General features: G+C 43.1%; 1 long non-coding RNA gene across 1 annotated transcript in view; it reads right to left on the bottom strand.

Annotated features, from left to right (window-relative positions):
• Window positions 1-348: 348 nt before the first annotated feature.
• The window catches only part of LOC140427987 (uncharacterized), a 58,917-nt gene continuing 38,373 nt past the window's right edge, over window positions 349-20,892 (bottom strand). Inside the window, exons 2-3 of the long non-coding RNA XR_011948677.1 lie at window positions 3,441-3,530; window positions 349-416 (exon numbers count right to left, since the gene is read on the bottom strand). This is a non-coding gene — a long non-coding RNA (uncharacterized lncRNA). The remainder of the gene's footprint in view (window positions 417-3,440; window positions 3,531-20,892) is intronic.

The following is a 20,892-nucleotide window of genomic DNA, read 5'->3' as shown; positions in this document are numbered from 1 at the left end:
TATAAAACACTGGCGTTTTCTTTCGAACACTGCTGTCTTTAGTAGTCATACAAGGAAAACCTGCACTGGCAACAGTGGCACTTGCCCTATCCACCTCACAATATATCTCTGACAATGTAGTCCCAGTCTTGAAGTCTGAAGAGCATTCTGCAATGTTCCTTGTGACATTTCAGTTTTCTTGCTTTTGAGAGCTGACATTCCAGAACTAAGGTAGTTTGTGCTGTGAAGTTTTATTCACAGAGGACTAATTGGAAGCTGCCACCGTTCATTCCATTTCAACTTCTGGCAGTTGCTGAAGAGAGGTGATATTTTTTGTTTATTTTCGCTGACTGTTTGACTCCAGGCCATCAGAGGTGAAGGGGCTGTACATAGTATGCCCACTATAAGTTGCAGTGTCATGGTCAGGAAATCACAATCTGTAAATGACATTTAGAAAACATTGATATTCTTTCATTGTGTGTGATGTATGGAATCAATCTGTTAATTTTTGTACAGCGGTAAACAAAATTGTTTTAAAAATGTACTTTTATAAATAAGGATTCTTTAAGACTAATGAAAGTTTTTAATTTTGATGTCTTCCTGTATCAGGATATTTTAGAAAGGAATATACTGGATTAGAAGTAGTAAATATATTTTAACAATTATCTGTTAAATATTCTATCGTACATGATTGCAATAAAGCAACTTCAGTCAGCATGTTTGTTTTGTGCAGTACTTTTCCATTTTCAACTACTGCTGTGAAACATTCTTTTCAATTGTAATGTAATCTCTTAAATCAAATAACCAAAGAAATACTTTATTTCAATATATCATAATTAGGAGTATTTACATGTTAAGTCATTGTGAATAAGACATGATTTTCCTCAGTGCATGGCACCCGATGCTTCAAGTTTAATGTTTTGTTTTGTTTGTGTGCCAAATCATCATGAAATACAGTACCAGTGACTTTATGTTTGCTTCTTTCTTTCTTTAATAGAACTATCACAATCGCCATAGCACCGTTCCTTTTTGCCACAGACCCGTGACAATAGGGAAGTTATGACAAATGAAAAGAAGTAATAAGCATAAGGTGGAAAAATTTATTTTTATTTCACTAGCTTTTATTCTTTTTGTAGCATTTTTCATTTTCAAATAGATAATTATATTGCCAATCCAGAAGTGAAAGCTACTTCTGCACAAAATAAATTGTCACTTTCTAGTTTTCCAAATAGCACACAAGTGCCAACTCTCTTCACTACCTAAAAACCTCAAAATACCTTTTCAAGAATTTCACAATCTAAAAGCTGTGATACCACATTTCTTTGTAGTCTTAATGTTCAGTACATGTGTTCATTCAGGCTTAATCCACTAGTTATTTTGGGTTCAATTTTACTGACCCCTGGACAGCAATATGGGAACAGAGTCCTGAGTTAAAAAGCAGGGAGCCTTGTCAGGATACTCCCCATTGTCCCAATGCCAGGGATTTTTCCCAGCAGTGGGAAGGTGGCAGACTTTTAGGGGATCAGCTGCCTGCTCCATGGAGATTGGTAGACACTTTGTATAATCAAGGACCTAATTATGAGACAATTTATGAGGCTGCTGGCTGCCAGCTTTGAGGCCAGGCTACCTGCCTCCCGAAGGCAGCCTACCTGAGACAGCCCTTGGGGCCATTAAAGCTGAATGTTTCATGGCAAAGAGAGGGGTCTGTGGGCATGAAAAGCAGCTGCCGGGGCATCAAGGATGGTTCATCCTGTGGACTTGCCACCTCCCTAAATTTTAATTTTCAAATAGCTGTCGGAGGTGGCCAAAGTTACTGACCTGCCTCAGCACCACCCACCACTCTTGATGGGACTGCTTGGGCTTGAACAGGTACAGACCTTCTGGATCGGGAGCATGCCTTCCTCAAAGTAGGTGGCCATTTTGTAGCATAATTACCGATTGGAGCAAAGGAAAGGGAGGGCTGACAATTGAGGTGTGCAAGATTATGAGGAGGCCTGAGACAGGAAAGACCTGTTTGCCGTAGCAAATACCAGAGGGCACAGATTTCAGGTGATTCATGGAAGATTTAATGGGGTCATGAGCAAAATCTTCATTCGGGGAGGGGTGGTGTCTGGAATTTACTGCCTGGTCTGGTGAGTGGAAGCAGAAACTCTCCCCTCATTTCAAAGGTACCTGGATCTGCACCTGAAGTGCTGTAACCAGCAAGGCTGTAGACCAGCTGCTGAATGGTGCAATTAGAATGGGTGGCCAGTTTTTAAAATTATTTTTCAGATGGCACAGGCCATTCAGCCCATTGTGTCTCTTTCAGTCCTGTAACTTTTATATATTATGAACTAGTACATCCTTAACGGGTATTTTTTTTCTGAACCAAATAGACCAAAATTTTATTTGAAGTAACAGTATATAAATGTGCAACTCATCCTATAGATGAGGCATTTGCTGGAGATTGGGAACAGAATTAAATTTTAAGAGCGAAAACAAAAAGTTCTTGATTTCAAGTTTGTTTGCTATGGCTTTGTCGGTGACACTTTGCTTCTGAGTCAGAGGTTTGGGGGCACAATCCCTACTCTCGGGAAGTGAGCTCTAAATTTCTGCTGGTACCTGAGTGAGGAAGTGCCATCTTTCAGTTAAGGTATTAACCAAGGGTCCATCTGGGTGTGTCAGACAGATATTAAATTCCCATGGCACTCAAAGAATGTTCTAGGTGTCCTGTCCAATATTTATCCTTCATCTAACCCAACACCCTAAAAACAGATTGTCTAGTCATTATCACAATTGGTATAGATCTTGCAGTCAGTGCCTGAGAGGGAGTGCCTGATGCTGACTGCAATTTAGTTTGCACCTTCCGGTGCTGGCTCCAGCAGGGATGAATGAGCACAAATGAGGCAGCCAAGTGTCGAGTGTAATTCCAGCGCAGCCATGCCCATTTTTATCATTAACTGAAGACATGCCCCTTAAGAGCTGATCAGTTCATTGACTCGTACTGTTTAATGGAGCTGTCAACTCCAAGACTGCACAACCTCTTCTCGCTGACAATGTTAAACCCCTCATTGACATTCACCCCAACAGTGTTCAAACCGAGTCAGGAAAGGGGGCTGCGGAAGGGTCATCAGCTGTAAAGTGAGTCAGAGGCCCATTTTGAAAAATTGTGCTATTATTGTTTGAGAGACCTTGCTGTGCATATATTGGGTTCCATACTTTTGACAACAATGGCTACACAAGTATTTTGTTGGATGTAAAAGACCTTGAGATATCCCAAGGATCATGAAAATTATTTTATAATGATTTTAAGTGGGATGTCTGGACTAAGGCTAAGGAATTAAATATGCTTTAATGTCTTCCCCACTCCCAGTATGTAAAGTTAAATCTATTAGAAATGCCTTTAAATTTCAGGAGTACCCAAAGAATGTTTCAACATTGTCCTAAAAATAGAATGCCAAGTAATTTGTGTTTTAGCTTACTTTTAGCAGCTATATGGTCCACTTTACTCTCGCCTGTGGTTCTGAGAATGTTTGTAACCTTGCATTTCTGTGCCTCAGGATTGTTCTAGGCTGCAGCAGGTGACAAGCACAATTAGTCAATTTGCCGTGTCCTCAACTCAAAAACTAGCCGAGTATTTATATCACATTACAAGGTGTGATGAAGAAAGACTAATGCAAATAAACCCACAATGATTCATTCAAAAAACTATTTCAAAATGCCAGTAACCACATAGAAAAATGAACCCTCTAGTGCCTACTTTCGATACTATTCTACCTGCCACAGTGTGCCACAACGTGGGCAGTGGAAGGCTACTTTTAATACAGGGAGGGCACTTTGGAGAGTAGCTGTGGGGGACCTTGAGGAAGTTAGACCTGATAGAGCCTGATTGCAGACTACAGCATCCCTGTTTTGACCAAGACAGTCTTGACCAGCTGACTTTCGTGTATGGGATGGCTAAGGGAAGGGTGTGTGTGTTTTGTGGGGGGTGGGGGGGGGGGTGATGTTGGCAGTTTTCCTGTCATTCTGGGAGAAACAACATCTACCATTCCCATCATCCCACTGGTTACATTTCAGCAATGTACTGCTCCGCAGAAGAGAGGTGTAGTCGTGATGCGGTGTAGTCGTGATGCTATGATCTGAAAATCCCTGTTCAAGTAATGCAATCCTTAGAATAAACTGAACTTGTTTTTATTCTGAGAGTTGCTTTTAAAAAGTAAGAATTCATTGGACCCAGCAATTTGCTAATTGCAATATAACATTGCTCGTCAATCTTGCTGTGGAAAAATGCACTTTTCTGTTGCTGCCTTTTTTCATGTGCTTATAATTTCCATTCACCTAAATGTTTGAGATCAGATTTGAAACCACAATCATTTTTGAAAAGGTTATTTATGTATGCAATCATTTGGACAGTATACCACACTATTTTTCAATGGAATAATTTTTTCTGAACAATCTTCTGATAGTACTGCCCCGAAAGCTTTCAGTTTTCAGCTTTGCTGTAAACTTCAGTTGACATGGCAAAAAAAATGCACTTATGGGGGTTCACGGGTGTCACAGGAAAGAAAGCTGTTAACCCTGATGTCAGCCGTAGTCAGGGATTTGTGAAGGAAAACAAACAGACTTTGCTACGAGAACGTCAGGGCCACAAATATATGGAATGAAGCATTAATACATTCTAAAAGGTCTGCTGTGGGAGGTACTGTTATTGTGCTTTGCACTGGCAGCCTTGCAATACTAATGACTGACGCCCTATATCGAACTCAGATATAGAAAAATAAATAGTGACTAATGCTTTGTTTATTAAAGAAAATGGGTAGCGAGTTTGGCTAATTCAATAACCTCTGGTTTGATGAAGTATAACCTCTATGGCGCTATTATCCTGACTATGTTGGTTTTACTTTTGAGGATTTTCTTGCGAAGAGAATGTTTTTTGTTTCTATTTGACCTGCGTTCAGTTGTTTAATCTTTTCCAATTCTACTCCGAGTTTTTTTTTTTGTTTACCATGAAGAATCAAATCATTAATTTCTACAATAATGTACTCATAGAGAATGATATGGGATACCTGTATGAAAAATGTTTTCTTCCTTAATGGAGGTAAAGATGTACCATCCAATAGGTCAGGTGGTAAGCCTCCCTAATGCTCAAAATTATACTTTTAATTATAAAGGTTTCAGCAAAATCTTTCTTGTGAGTCCAAACCTTCAAGCCACTTCTTTCAATTAAATCTTTTCACTTGCATTCATTTGACTAAGCTTCCCTTTTCCCTCACATTCTGAAGTGTTACTCTGACTGACAACATTGTTATTTCCCCCCTGCTGTCATTATCAGCAGGAATTGAATGTTTGGTGGATGATGGGTCTGCAGTATTTCATCCAAGTGATTCTCAAATTTTGTGGTAGTGGATTCAGTGTCCGGCAATTAAGCTTCAGGAGTCATCACAACCAAATCTAATTGGCCTTGCTCACTTTGCAAATGTGGCACTGAATATTACAAAGAACAGCATTCTTTTAAAAAAAATAAAGTTAGAGTATCCAATTATTTTTATCCAATTAAGGGGCAATTTAGAGTGGCCAATCCACCTATTCTGCACATCTTTGGGTTAGAATCATAGAATCATAGAAGTTTACAGCATGGAAACAGGCCCTTCGGCCCAACCAGTCCATGCCGCCCAGTTTTTACTCCCAGGTTGTGGGGACGTAACCCACGCAAACATGGGGAGAATGTGTAAACTCCACACGGACAGTGACCCAGAGCCGGGATCGAACCTGGGACTTTGGCGCCATGAGGCAGCACTATCCACTGCGCCACCGCGCTGCCAAAGGACAGCATTCTGGCTGTTCTTGACAACAGTGTATATTGTAGTGGTGCCACTTCCACACTGCAGTGGTGGCCACTGTGCCACTGAGCACAGCCTGGGATTAAACCTTAGACATCCTTGCTCTGCATATCTCAGTTACTCACTGGATAAACATACGGAACCACTAACAATGCTATATTGGACAATTTTCACCGTGGTAATTTTTTGCAACCACAGGCCTTTGTTTCAAACCATCATAAGATTAAATTTGGCAATTCTAGTTTGCAATATGATTCATTCTGAATAATGATAGGAAGAATAAAATAACTATAAAAACATTTCTTCTAATAGCATTCCTATGGCATAGTTTTCCACAGCATATGATGGACCTCAGCAACTTGTCACCTTCAGCTGACATTAGCGCTTCAATTCATTTCTGGGACGGCACAGGCCAACCAGGGAGCACAAGTAATGGGCAAGCTACAAAAAACAATGACAAGCTGCCTCAACACAATGTTTTTGATGGATGTGAGAAAGAATAGCCTTCAAAGTGAGACAGGAATAGTTTTGGCCTCGATAGCGTTGTCTGTGAATGCTGTAGTGTTTCACTGATTTATTTAGCTAATATGTCTGTTTCCCTGCATCCTACATCTTTCTTTAAAACAATACAAAAGCTTTGGTGTGATGTTCAATTAAGCTTATCAGAATACTTTTACACAAATACTGGCAATCTTATTAGCACCACTGGGGTGAAAATGAATAGAAATGCTGTCAAAAGTAGAGTTGAACAGGTAATCAGTGTGAGAAGATCTCTTACTGTGTGTTCATTAATATACTATTTTATACATCTTTATAAGAAAATGTACTCCCTACATTGATTCTTACTCTATTTCCTTCCCCGACACAATTGGAATGTGAATTAAACTTAAAATGTGTCATTTTGTTTCTACACGTCTTCTGGATTTACCTACCACTGCCATTGATAATTGTATTTGTTCAGCCAATATAAAGTGTGCTAATCACAGATTAGGATTCATAATGAAAACTTTTCTCATCCTCCCTAAAGATAAGTCTCATCACTTACATGGAATATCCTATCACACAGCTCGAGCACAGATTGGATGCAGATGGCATTCAAGAATTAGACAGACTTTATTCAAACTCCTATCTGTAAAGCTGAGACATAGAATTTACAGCACAGAATCCAGTCATTTGGCCCACATTTCTATGCCAGTCTATTTCACGTGGGTTTCCTCCTTGACTGTCCCCACATCCTAATATTCCCTTCTCTTTCTGGTGCACCTTAAGCTTGCCCTAAAGCAGATGGAATTGGTTCATTTATGTGGCAGCAGGTTCTGCCACCTCGACACCCTCGGTAGCTTTTAAATGATATGGTGAACAGTGAGATATTGCATACGGTGCTCAAGAATAAACTGAATGGTTTGTGTGTTGTATTGCTGCCCTCTTCAAGTTGTTGAAATTCCTCCAGCACTGGTCTATAATTCAAGAGATGATAGACGTGGCACCCAGATCCATTTCCACCTTCCTCCAAATGGCACGAGACAGACTCTGAGGTTCTCTGTCAATGACACACTGGGTGGGAAAAGGTCTCCCGTGTTTCAGTTGCTCGCGGTCTTGCTGCTGAATCGGAAGGTTTTCTGTACAAGTTCCACTGCAGGATTTGAACACAAAAATCTCGGCTGATAGTGTAGTAGAGTGCTGAGGGAGTGCTGCATTATTGGCCATTCCAGAATGAGTGTTAATGGGCTTTTTTGGCTGTGATGTTAAACCGATTACCTGTGTTCTCTCTCGGGTGGAGAGAAAAGATTCCATGACACTATTTTGAAGAAGAGTAGGAACACTGTGGGTGTGCCCTCATGGTCCACGTGATCGGCTCAGAGCCTATTACGTGGGAGTGTGTGAACCCCAACCAATGGGGAAAAGGTGTGGGGCCCTGGGAGCCGAGTCCTAGGCAGAGTGGACCCTGGAACTGGAGAGTGAAGAGTTGTTTAGTGACCCTGTGTATGTTGTCAAAAACCCTTGGTCTGTTATACTGGAAATTTCCCTAGTATTGCCTCGAGTAACCACATTGGCGACGAGTGTAAACCAAATCGATCGCAAGTACGCAGTAATTAATAATTTGAGGGGCAAGGGAGAAGCCTCTGAAACAGAAATCGACAAGCGTCAAGGGCATCAGAAAACAGTGAGTGAAAATGTCCATGATTGGGACTTTAGACCCATTTGACCAGGGGGCCAAAAACTGAAGCCAGTTTATTGAGTGGCTCTGTTTAGAGCAAACAAAATAATGGGGGAGGATGAACAGAAGGTTATCCTATTAATGGTTTTTGGGCCCACAATCTACAATCTTACAAGAAATTTGACATCCCTGGAGGCCCCCGACACATGGTCATTCGACCAGTTGGTGATGTTGATCAAGGAGCATTTCAACCCCAGATCCTCAATCCATACTATAGCGATACAAGTTTAATTCAGCTGTCAGGGACCTAGGGGAGATAATCTCTGCCTTTGTTGCCAGGCTCTGCCAAATGGTCGAGCATTGTGAGTTTGGCACAGTGTTCGGTGACATGCTGCAGGACCTCTAGAATGCAATATTAACAAAAATGTGCAAAAGAAGCTCCGGCTGAAATGAAGAAACCCTAGACAGGCGATCCAATTTGCTCAAGCAAACAAGTTTGCCAAGAGGAGCATTCAGATCTGCAAAGCATGCAAGATGGCGAGGTGAACCAGCTGTAGGGTGGTATGGCAGGTGCATAGCCAGATCGACAGGTACAGAGGATTTTCTGCCACAGTCCCAGGAACAGTGAGTGGTCAGGACGGAAAATGAGTCGTCAGCCCAGAAGTCAAGATGATTGTTACTGATATGGGGGAGACCATCCCAAAGAAGCCTGCCACTGCAGAGAGTTTATTTGTTTTTAATGCAATGTAAAGGGCCATATCCAGGCACATTGCTTTACCAGGCAGAGCATGCCAAATCAAGAAAAACAACAAGTCATGACCCCGGTGAACAAAGTGGATAAGAATTCAGATAAAGAACCTGAAATGGACATATTGAACATGGTGGAAGTGGACAAAACAACCCCACTTGAGATAGTCCTCACAGTAAATGGAAGACTACTTAAGATGGGTTGACATCCACGCGTCGGCTTTGGTTGTGGGCGAATAAACGTTCAAATATCTCCGAGAAGGAGTTCAGTCTTTGAACCTAAGTAGCACAACAGCCAAGTTGGTGACATATTCGGGGGAAACCCTGAAGATTTTGGGGACAACCATGATGCCAGAGCTGTATCAGCACCAGGATGCCCAGTTACATACATTCATTGTACAGGGATATTGGTCAAGTCTCATAGGATGAGATTGGTTGTACCAAATCAAGTTGAACTGGTAGGATATCTTCAAAATTTTGGATAGTGTTCCAGGAAGTTTATGCAAATATAAAGACCTATTCCAGAATGAGTTGAGTCAAATAAAGGGAGTAAAGGCCAAGATTTACATCAACCCTGATTCCAACCAACATTTTTCAGGGCAAGACCGCTCCCTTACGCCTTACATCAAAAAGTGGAACGCCTGAAAGAATTGACGATATAAAACCAATGCAGCTTTCTGAATGGGCAGCCCCCATCATTCCTGGATTAAAACCAGACTGCTCACTTAAAATATGCCGTGATTATAAGCTTACAATAAACCAGACAGCCCATGTAGGCAAAGACTATTCCATGAATTGAATACCTTTAACTGAAGTTGGCAGGGGCTTCACGTATACCAAACTCAACCTTAGTCATGCCTATTTGCATTTGGAACTGGATGAAGATTCCCGAAGGTTTGCGACAATTAACACATACAAAGGCTGGTTTCATTACACAGGATTACCCTTTGGCATCTCCTCGTCCTGTGCGATATTCCACCTTACAATGGAGAATTTGCTCCAGTGCACCACGTAGGTGGTGGTCTACCTGGATGACATTCTAGTGACAGCAACATCACATGAAGAGCACCTAGCAAACCGAGAAGAGGTGCTGAGAAGATGTAGGCATGTGGAATCCCACTGAAAGGGGGATGTGCATGTTTCAAGATAATGATGTCACTTACCTAAGGTTCAAAGTGGGCTCAAAAGGCTGCACCCACTCAAGGACAAGGTGAAAGCCATAAGAGAAGTCCGGCACCTAAGACTGTGACAGAATAAAGTCCTTCCTTGGAATGGCAATGACATTGGTGCCACTTCACTTGCTCTTAAGAAAACATCAGCATAGGCTTTGGAAGGACCCACATGAGCACATCTTCCAGCACATCAAGCAGGTCTTACAAACATCGAGTTTATTGGTTCACTCTGACCCAGGTAAGCCAATCACATATGGTGCATCATCGTATCCCAAAAAATGGAAGATGGCTCAGAGAGATCAATTGCCTTTGCCTCCAGAACTCACTCTGATGCCGAACAGAAATACGCACAGATAGAGAAAGAAGGCCTAGACGTGATCTAAGGCATTAAGAAATGTCATCAGTACGTCTATGGGCGACGCTTCACAATAATAACTGACCATAAGCCACTGTTGGGACTCCACCTTGAAGACAGGACGATACCTCCAATCACTTTCGCCAGGGTACAGCAGAGGGCCTTGTTGCTGGTGGCCTGCAATTACATCTTTCAACATAGGACAGGTACACAAATTTCAAGCATTGATACGTTGTGTCGGCTCCCACTTATAAAGAACCTGGCAACGCCAATGGTGCCTCAGGAAATTGTCACACTAAACTTTCTTAACACTTTTCAGTATTGTCAGGTCATATAAAGAACTGGGTGCAACATGACACAGGACTGTCCAAAGTGAAGCGAATGATCTTACCTGGGTGGCGCATAATAAATCTAGCCAGTTAAGACTTCCTTACTCACTAGGACAAACATAATTGCAAGCATGGAGTCATACTCTGGGGTTCCGAAGTGGTAGTACAACCCACTGTTACGGGACTTGCACAATGCCAAACAAAGAGCTATATTGGGTGGCCCAGCATAGATAAGGATATTGAACACAGAGTGCGATAGTGTGACCCCTGCCTGAGACAGCAGACATTGCCACCCACAACCAACCGCTACTCCTGGGGATGGCCTAGGCATTTATGGACAAAAGTTCATGTGGACTTTGCAGGCCCTTTCTTGAGAAAAATGGTCCTTGGCTTGGTTGATGCCCATTTGAAGTGTTTGGATGTCCACGAGATGGGGCGGCGGCCTCAATGGAGGCCCTGCGGTGGATTTTTTGCTACCCATGACCTCCCCAATGTAATAATGTCTGACAATGCCACTGTGTTCACTGGAAAAGAGTTCCAGTATTTTGTCCGAACAAATGGCATTCGCAATACTAGAACTGCCATCTATCAGCCACCTTAAACGCGTCAGTGGAGAGAGCTGTGCAGACATTCAAAACAGCCATGAAGAAGCAGTCCAGCAGACATTAGGCCTTAGGTTGGCCAACTTTATTCTATCTTATAACACCACACCCTCATGCCACCAGGGGTGTCACACCAGCAGAATTACACATGCGCTGTTGCCTCCGGATCCGATTGGACTTAGTTTTCCTGAATTTGGCAGGGGGAGGATGTGTCAGGGAGGATGGAAGCACAACAGGCCTCCCAGAGGAAACAATACATTTCACACAAAAGAGACAGGTTCTTTCAAGTGGTGACCTGGACCTCATCAGGAACTTTGCCTCAGTCCCACTTTCACTATCTAGCAGAATTGTACCAAAGTCAGGCTCAGTCTCCAATGTGGTGAATTTGAAAGGCATGACAATTTGGAATCCCGTTGACTATGTAAGGAGCCAGGGGACAACAAACCCAATTTCGGGACAATTGGAGCCAGCAGGCAGCACCAGTGCTACCTTGGTGGAGCCAGAACAGAGGGAATCTACGAGTTTCGAGGAGGCCCCCTTCAACATCCCAGGAGAGAGCTGGAGAAGGGAATACTCCTGCTGTGGTGTTGAATCTCAGAGACAATCTTCTTCCATCGACAACGTTGCTACCTCAGAGTTGGAGAAGACTAAGGCTGTCTACGAGACCCAGAAAATCCCCCAACAGATTGACATTGTGATGAACTGATATGGACTCTCTCCCCTTGTGTTTTTCAACCGTTTCATTGTATATAGTAACTGTACATAACCTCATTTGTAAATATGTTATTGAGAGACGTAAGGAGGAGGGATGTGGTAGCATGGTTCCTTTAAGGGGCGCGTCCTCATTGTCCACATGACCAGCTTGGGGCTTGTCGTACGGGAACGTGTGAACCTCTACCAATGGGGAAAAGGCGCAGGACCCCTGGGAGCAGGGTCCAGACCGACTGGAGCCTGGAGCTGGAGAATGAAGACATGTTTAATGACTCTGTGCCTGTGTATAGTTTGCCTTTATTTATTATCAATAAACCCTTGTTCCGATATACTGGAAGTATCCCTACTATTGTTTTGAACTATCACAGGAACTAACTCCAGTGCCCTGGCCAATATTTATCCCTCATCACAGATTATTTGGTCATATTCACATTGCTCTTTGTGAGAGCTTGCTGTGAGCAAATTGGCTGCCTCATTTTCCACATTACTACACTTAAATAAAAATACAGAAATACTTCATTGGTTGCTAAGTTCTTAGGGATGTTCAAACCAGCATCTAGCAGCATGATAAAGGCTAGCTGGCTTCCTCAGGGGCACGCTGCCCAACAGGCTGCTATCTGTATGATCTGTGCAGCATCATTGATAAGGGTGCTCAGAGCTGTTCCCCTGCAGGCACTTTAACCTGGTGAATTGGCAGTATCCTAATGCAATGCTACAATTCCAAATTTAACCATTGGGTGGCATGGTGGCATAGTGGTCAGCACTGCTGCCTCACAGCTCCAGGGGTCCTGGGTTCAATTCCGGCCTCAGGTGACTGTGTGGAGTTTGCACTTTCTCCCCGTGTCTAGGTGGGTTTCCTCTGGGTGCTCCGGTTTCCTCCCACAGTCCAAAGATGTGCAGGTTAGGTGTATTGGCCATTCTAAGTTGCCCCTTAGCGTCAAAAAGGTTAGGTGGGGTTACTGGGTTACGAGGATAGGATGGAAGCGTGGGTGCTCTTTCCAAGGGCCGAATAGCCTCCATCTGCACTGTAAATTCAATGATTCTATGATTCTAAACAGCACAGCTCCTGGCAACTGTTATTTTCTGCCTTAATGCACAAGCTTTAGGGATATGAGTAGGCTTTTCAGTCCCGTGAGTCTGCTTCGCCATTCAATAAGATCATGGTTGATCTAATTGCAACCTCAATTCAATTTTCATATCTGTTCCTCATAATACCTGATTCCCTTGCTGATCAAAAATCTATCTATCTCAGCCTGGAACACGTTCAATGACCCGGCCTCCACTGCTCTCTGGGGAGCAGAATTCCACAGGCTAATGACTCTCTTGAGAACAAACATTTCAACTTTTCTCAGTTTTACGAGACCCCTAACTTTTAAATTCAGTTTATACTTTCAAAGTTAGACCCCCAGATATAGGCATTCACACAAGGGAGGCCTATCGTTCTCTCAGCACTGACCCTGCTCCCTCAGGATCTTATATGTTTCAATAAGATCACCTCTCATTATTCTAAACTCCAATGGGTACCCAGTTGCCTGACCTTTCCTCATAAAATCACCCTTTCATTCCAGGAACCATTTGAATGAATCTTCCCTGACCTACTAATGCAATTATATTCTTCTTTAAGGCAAGGTGACCAAAACTGTACACAGTATGGCCTGCACTAATTAAGGCCCAGTACAGCTGCAGTAAAATGTATCTACTTTTATATGCAATTCCCCTTGCAATAAACACCAACATCCCATTTGCCCTCCTAATCACTTGCTGATCCTGCATATCAACCTTTTGAGATTCATGTACCAGAACACCCAGATCTCTCAGTACCAGCGAGTTCTAAAATTTCTCTTGCTATAAATAGTATACTGCTTTTCTATTCTTCCTGCCAAAGTGGACAAGTTCATGTTTTTGCACTCTATGCTCCATCTGCTAAATGTTTGCCCACCCGCTTAGTCCATCGGTGTCCTTTTGTAGCCTCTTTGTCCTCTTGACAACTTACTATCCGACCTAAGATGTTCCTCTCGCCTGAGGTGTGGTGATCCTCAGGTTAAATCACCACCAGTCAGCTCTCCCCCTCAAAGGGAAAAGCAGCCTATGGTCATCTAGGACTATGGCAACTTTACCTTTACCTTATCCTAACTATCTGTGTGTCATCAGCAAATTTAGCATTGATGCATTCAGACACTTCATCAAAGTCATTGATATAGATAGTAAATAGTTGAGGCCCCAATAGTGATCCCTGTGGCACTCCATTAGTAACATCGCCAATTCGACTGTCTGCTTCCTTTTGGTCCTCAGCAATAACTCTAATTTATTTGAAAGATGTCCCAATAGCCTCTTTCAAAATGTGATGTAACACTAAGTTGAAAATTGTATTATCTGAAAGGATCTCTTTTGGCTGTTGAGATCAGATAAGAGATTACATTTTACTTCATACTTTGTATTGAGTGCCTCAATCTTGGATGATTAAATGTGCTTGTGTGCATGATGGAACAGGATAATAATCCAGTGACTCAGACTGACCTTCTCATCTATGACCTCAGACAGTAAGTATCTCCTTTTAGTTAAGTGTTTTAATTGTAATGATAGATACAAAGAAAAACCGTGGTAGCTGGATTAAAAGTATATATAAGCAATAGGTTCTTCAGCATTTGTAAAGGGTGAATCTGATTAGTATTTTGGATGAGAATGACAAGAACCTCACTTGAAATATTAATCTTTGCTGAATTTTCTCCTCCAGTTCTAGCATTCTTATGTATTCATTTCAAAATAAGTATTTAACTGCATTAAATTAATATATCCTGCTTTTGAGCTTCACTGTTCAAAAAGATAAAAGCAATTGTAGCTATCTGTTCTACTGGGTGTCGGTGCTCTGATTTTCTTCTGGGACCGAAAACCCCTTCCCTAAGTCACACGGTTTAGGGTTAAAATTACCTTCCAGAAGGTCGAGAGGGCGGGATTCTCTGGTTCGCCAGCTGCGTTTTCCGGCACGGCGCGCCCCCGCTAGCAGTGGGATTCTCCGTTCCTACAGCCGGCCAATGGGGTTTTCCATTGTGGCCACCCCACACCGTCGGGAAACCCATGCGCGTGGGTGCGCTGCCGACAGACTGGAGGATCCTGCCGACTGAAAATTCCTTTGCTGGTGTTTGGAGACTGGAGTTTTTAGTTTGGGTTTACCACGCAGTGGACTGAGTGTGGGTGGCCCCCCTACCCCATATCATATATAGGGTGCCACATAAAACTAACCACCAGCATAAAGCTGGTTGCAACCAAGGAAAGAGCATTAACGTTGAGGCTCCCCAGGCTGTCAATCAGTCTATAAATCCTTCCACTACTTCAGACTATTCACCAACGGGTGAATGTGACAATGCTGAAAAAGCTAATCAGCAGTCCTGTGATGTGAAGGATCAGCCTTCGGGCTCTTTGAATCCAGAATAGTACAGCACAGAGGGAGGCATTTGGTCCATCAAGTCTGCACTAGTCCTTTCGAATGAGAAATCCAGTTAGTTATTCTCCCTGGCACTTTCTCCATATCCCTGCAACTTATTACTCCTTAAAGTATTTGCCTGAACTTACTATTCAATACCGCACCATCTGACCGTGTATTCCAAATCCTGTATTTGTGTGAGAAACAGCTCACCATCTTGTAAACTCTGCTTCTTCGGTGCTCTTTAATTATCAGCCATTCAGCTTTATTTTATTTTTTAAAAAGAAATTTGGAGCATCCATTTTTGTTTTCCAATTAAGGGGCAATTTAGCGTGGCCAATTCACCTACCCTGTGCATCTTTTTGGGTTGTGGGGGTGAGACCCATGCAGACATGGGGAGAATGTGCAAACTCCACACGGACAGTGACCCGGGTCTGGGATCGAACCAGGGACCTCGGCGCTGTGAGGCAGCAGTGCTAACCACTACGCCACCGTGCCATCCTCAGCCATGCTTTGTTCAGTGTCTAAAACCTTCATTATTTTAAACACCTCTAATAAATTTCCTCCTCACCTCACTACTCTAAAAAGATCCAGCCCAGCTTCTCCAGTTTCTCCACCTAATGGAATCCCTGGAAATATTCTGCTAAATCTCGTAGGATATTACGTCTGTGTTGCCATTTGCGCCCATGGCAAACGCAGACCTGACTGTTGTTCCTCTTCCAGATGTTGCCTGACCTGCTGAGTTTTTTCAGTACTTTCTGTTTTTGTTTTAAATTCCCAGTGAGGGAGATCTGGGTTTTGTCAGCACATATGTAAAAACATATCATTCATATGATGTTATTGAGGGGTAGCATGAAGAAGGAAGGCAAGGATAGAACCTGGCATCACAAAAGGTAAAGGTACAGGAGCAGGAAGAGAAACTATTGTAATGATTATCTGGTTACAATTAGATAGATAAGAATGGTATCCAAAGCAATCCCCTCTAGCTGGACGACAATGTCAAAAGGTGCAGACAGGTTGAGTGGAACATGGAGGGAATGTTTACCTTTGACACAATCACATCGGATGTCATTTGTGACTATAAAAAAGCAGTTTTGGTCCTGTGGCAGGAGCTGAAACCTGATTCGAGGCACTCAAAAATGGAGTTCTAACAAAGATGATCACCATCTTTGATGGTGGAAGCACATTCAAGGACTTTCGAGAGGAAAGCGAGGTTGGAGATGCAAAGATTGTTGGGGCAAGGATTGAATTTTGTTTTGAGGAAGGGGGTACTGATGGCAGATTTAAAAGAACAAGGGACAACACTAAAGTGAGAAAGGCATTTACAATATCGGCTACCATGGGGATCAGGAGGGGAAGTTGAGTGATTAGCAGTTGAATGGGAATACGGTTGAGGGAGTGGGAGGTGGGTCTGATGGACAAGGTGGAGATGGCCTGAGAGAAGAAATGAAAGAAACTAGAGAAAGACGTGTGTTTGGGCTATGTCAGAGGACATTTTATAGAAAATATGTTCCTGTGGTGTAGTGGAAGTGAGTGAAGTGGCAGGTGCAGCTGATTAGTCGAGGAACCAGCAGAAGCTGGTGGTCTTCCTAGGCCCAATTAATTTAAAAAAAGGAAAGAAATTAGCTTCAGAGACAGTTGCTGTGACACTGACTTGGGGAGTTGTGCCAGCCAGGTGGGTTCACACACTGAATCGAGTCCCCTGGAATTGGTAATTATGCTTTAACTGGGTATCCACATGATATCAAGAAACGGCTGAAGGAACAGGGTAATGAAAGGCTATGGACCCGGACAATACTCCAGCAATTGTATTGAAGATTTGTGCTGCAGAACTTGCCATATCCTTAGTTAAACTGTTCTAGTACAGCTACAACACTGGCATCTACTCGGCAATGTGAAAAATTGCCCAGGTATGGCAGAAAAAGCAGGAGAAATCGAGCCCAACCATCTTTGGACTGTGGGAGGAAACCGGAGCACCCAGAGGAATCCCACGCAGACACGGGGAGAATGTGCAGACTCTGCACAGACAGTGACCCAAGCTGGGAATCGAACCTGGGGCCCTGGAGCTGTGAAGTAACAGTGCTAACTAGTGCTACCATGGTTGTGAGGCTGCAGATTGTGGTTGTATACAATTCTGCTGCTGCTACTGGCCCACGGTGCTTCATGAATGCCCAGTTGTGAGTTGCTAGATCTGTTCCAAATTTAACCCATTTAGCATGGTGGTAGTGCCACACATCACAATGGAGGTTTTCATCATTGTGAAGACAAGACTTCATCTCTGCAAGAACTGTACTGTGGTCACTCCTACCAATACTGTTATGGACAGATGCATCTGTGACAGGTAGATTGGTGAGGACAAAACCAAGTAGGTTCTTCTTGGTTCCCTCCCGACATGCCTCAGACCCAGTCTACCGGCTATGTCTTTTAGAACTCAGCCAGCTCAGTTCGCAGTGCTGTTACTAAGTCACTCTTGGTGATGGACATTGAAGTCCCCCTCAAGAGTACATTCTGTGCCCTTGCACAGATCTTCTTCCAATTGGCGTTCAAGATGGAGGAGAACTAATTCAGCAATTGAGGAGGTGGTGGTGGTGGTTGGTAATCAGGAAGAGGTTACCTGGCCCATGTTTGATCTGATTGTGGGTGACACGGTGGCACAGTGAGTGACACGGTGGCACAGTGGTTAGCATTGCTGCCTCACAATGCCAGGGACACAGGTTCGTTTCCAGCCTTGAGTGACTACATGAAGTTTTCACGTTCTCCCCGTGTCTGTGTGTGTTTCCTCCGGGTGCTCCGGATTCCTCCCACATCCAAAGATGTGCTGGTTAGGTGGATTGGCCTTGCTAAAATTGCCCCTTAGTGTTCAGGGATCTGCAGGTTAGGTGGGATTGTGGGGATAGGGTGGGGAGTGGGCCTGGGTAGAGGGTGCTCTTTCGCAGGGTTGGTGCAGGCTTGAAGGGCCGAATGTATTGGACTGTAGGGATGCCATGTGATTTCATACCTCCCAGAGAACTCCCAGGGCTACTCCCTCCCAACTGGATACCAGTGGTGGTTCTGTCCTACAGATGGAACTGGATGGAACCAGAAAGGTGACAGCGGTGTCTGGCATTGGCGGTATTTTGCTTTAAGTAGTGGGGGCATTTTTTTTTCTGTTGCCAGTTACAAGGCTTACCGTCACTTTCTCTCAAAAAATGTTAGACTGCCATAGTGATTATTTTTCCAATAGTTTAAAATTAATGACAGCTATAACAGTTTTTCTAAGCCGAGCTTCCCTCTTTACTAAGAGCATCTCCATTTTCAGGTGATTCTTCCAGACAGTTGTTATTCTAATAAATGTGGAAGATATATAATTTAAATAAGTGAAATGTCGGAAGGTGTTTCAGCTGTCCTTTATCTTCTGTCAGGCTTTTCATCAACAGTCTGCTCCAAGATAAAATTGCCACCTATTCATCGGTTTTAACCACCTATTTATATTCAAGCTATATTTTAAAACTCTTTAAATGACTTCATTATGTCCCCTATTACATTTGCTGCCTGGCAGCTGTAATAATTAATGACACCCCAGTCCTTTTACAGCACCTTTTATGACTCTCATGTCACTCTCTCACCAGAAGTCATTTAAACTGTGACAAAACTATTCTCCAAGGCATTCCCGAGATGTCTCAAAATATGCAACAAGCAATTAAGAAGTCAGATTAAATTTATTTAAATTAAATGCATCACCTATAACATCTTTTACAGTTGCCTTTAATAAAATAAATACACGTACAACAAATATTCAAATAGAACTGATTTACCGTGGTGTACAGAACACTTTGGGCTGAGTAAATCATTGAACCAATCTATTTCTAGAGTTCAGTTCTGATCATAGGTCGCACACCTGAAACATTCGTTCTCTTTCTCTTTTCAGATGCTACTACATCTGCCCAGTATTTTCAGCATTTCCTGATTTAGTTTTGTGCCTGTCTCTATGAAACCGTAATTGTTTCCAAAATAATGGGACAAAGTTCCACATCCATGTAAGGACGTGATGGGTCATGTGTCCTTTATCTAGAACCTTTGGGGCGGATTGCATTTTGGAGAGGAACAGGTGCAGGCCATTCAGCTCATCAAGTCTGTTCCATCATTCAATATGATCGTGGCTAATAGAACACTTCAATGCCTTTAACACAAACTATCGGCGTAACCCTTAATGTTATTGTTTAGCAGAAATCTATCAATCACAACTTGAATCATAATCATTGACTGAGCTTCTGTATCCCACTGGGGTAAAGAATTCCAAACATTCATAACCCCCTGCGTAAAGAAATGTCTTCTCATCTCGATCCCAAGTCTTACTCTGTCAACAATTGGGGCAGAACTGTCATGGGCCAAATTGGGTCAGAACAGAAGCCTGCATGCCAGTCTGCCACCTCCATTCCCAGTCCAGATTACTTTTCTGAGGGTGGGTGGGTGGTGTGGGGAGGGAGGAGAACGGAGGAAGGGTGGGCTAGCTAGTTCACCCATAGCAATGATCAGGTCAGTGAAGACACATAAGGAACTCGCCTTTGATTCTTTACAAGTTTTCACGCTGGCTGGCGGCCGTTAGCGCTGTCTAATACAGACCAGCTCAAGAGTGGTGAGAAGAGAGTTGGCTAGGTTTTGAGTGCAGAATATCGAGTAAGGCGTTGGGGTGAAGATCACAGGATAGGTCTAGTAATGTTTTTAACAAATTCCTGACCCTACCCTATCCTGGATTCTTGGGGCGTGATCAAATGGCGACCATGCGCCTGAACAGCAGCTTGCTGCAACGCAGCATGGCCGATAGAAGCCAGGAGACTCTGCTCTAACGCGATCGCACGAGACATTGTGATGTAAATCCCACCTCGCCTTTTAGCCAATCTGCATATAAAAGTGAGGCAGCTAGTGTCACTTTAAAGTGCAGATTCCTGAGTTACCCGAGGAATGGGATCAATCTCCTTCGCCTCGGATATCTCAGGTGAACGCCGTTCAGTACTGATCTCCACAAACGAGGACCAGATGGAACGACACTGTGAGAAAGTATATTATAATCGTTTTTTACCCACATAAATTAAAGGGCCTCTTTCCACCTATATGACGCATTACCAGTAAGATGGATCGAAATGGAACCGCTAGCATTAATGGACCCACGAAATATTATGTCATAATTTCAATAGTGGCTTTAATGTTTAAAGAGAATTGGGAAATCCCCGTTATTTACTGAAAGAATGAACATAAGAACATAAGAACTAGGAGCAAGAGTAGGCCATCTGGTCCCTCGAGCCTGCTCCGCCATTCAATGAGATCATGGCTGATCTTTTGTGGACTCAGCTCCACTTTCCGGCACCAACACCATAAACCTTAATTCCTTTATTCTTCAAAAAACTATCTATCTTTATCTTAAAAACATTGAATGAAGGAGCCTCTACTGCTTCATTGGAAAAGGAATTCCATAGATTCACAACCCTTTGGGTGAAGAAGTTCCTCCTAAACTCAGTCCTAAATCTACTTCCCCTTATTTTGAGGCTCCGCCCCCTAGTTCTGCTTTCACCCGCCAGTGGGAACAACCTGCCCGCATCTATCCGATCTATTCCCTTCATAA

This window comes from Scyliorhinus torazame, chromosome 8, assembly GCF_047496885.1.
Source record: "Scyliorhinus torazame isolate Kashiwa2021f chromosome 8, sScyTor2.1, whole genome shotgun sequence".
NCBI lineage: Eukaryota > Metazoa > Chordata > Chondrichthyes > Carcharhiniformes > Scyliorhinidae > Scyliorhinus > Scyliorhinus torazame.
Note: the sequence above shows the minus strand (reverse complement) of the source record. Positions and strands in the feature narration are given on the sequence as shown.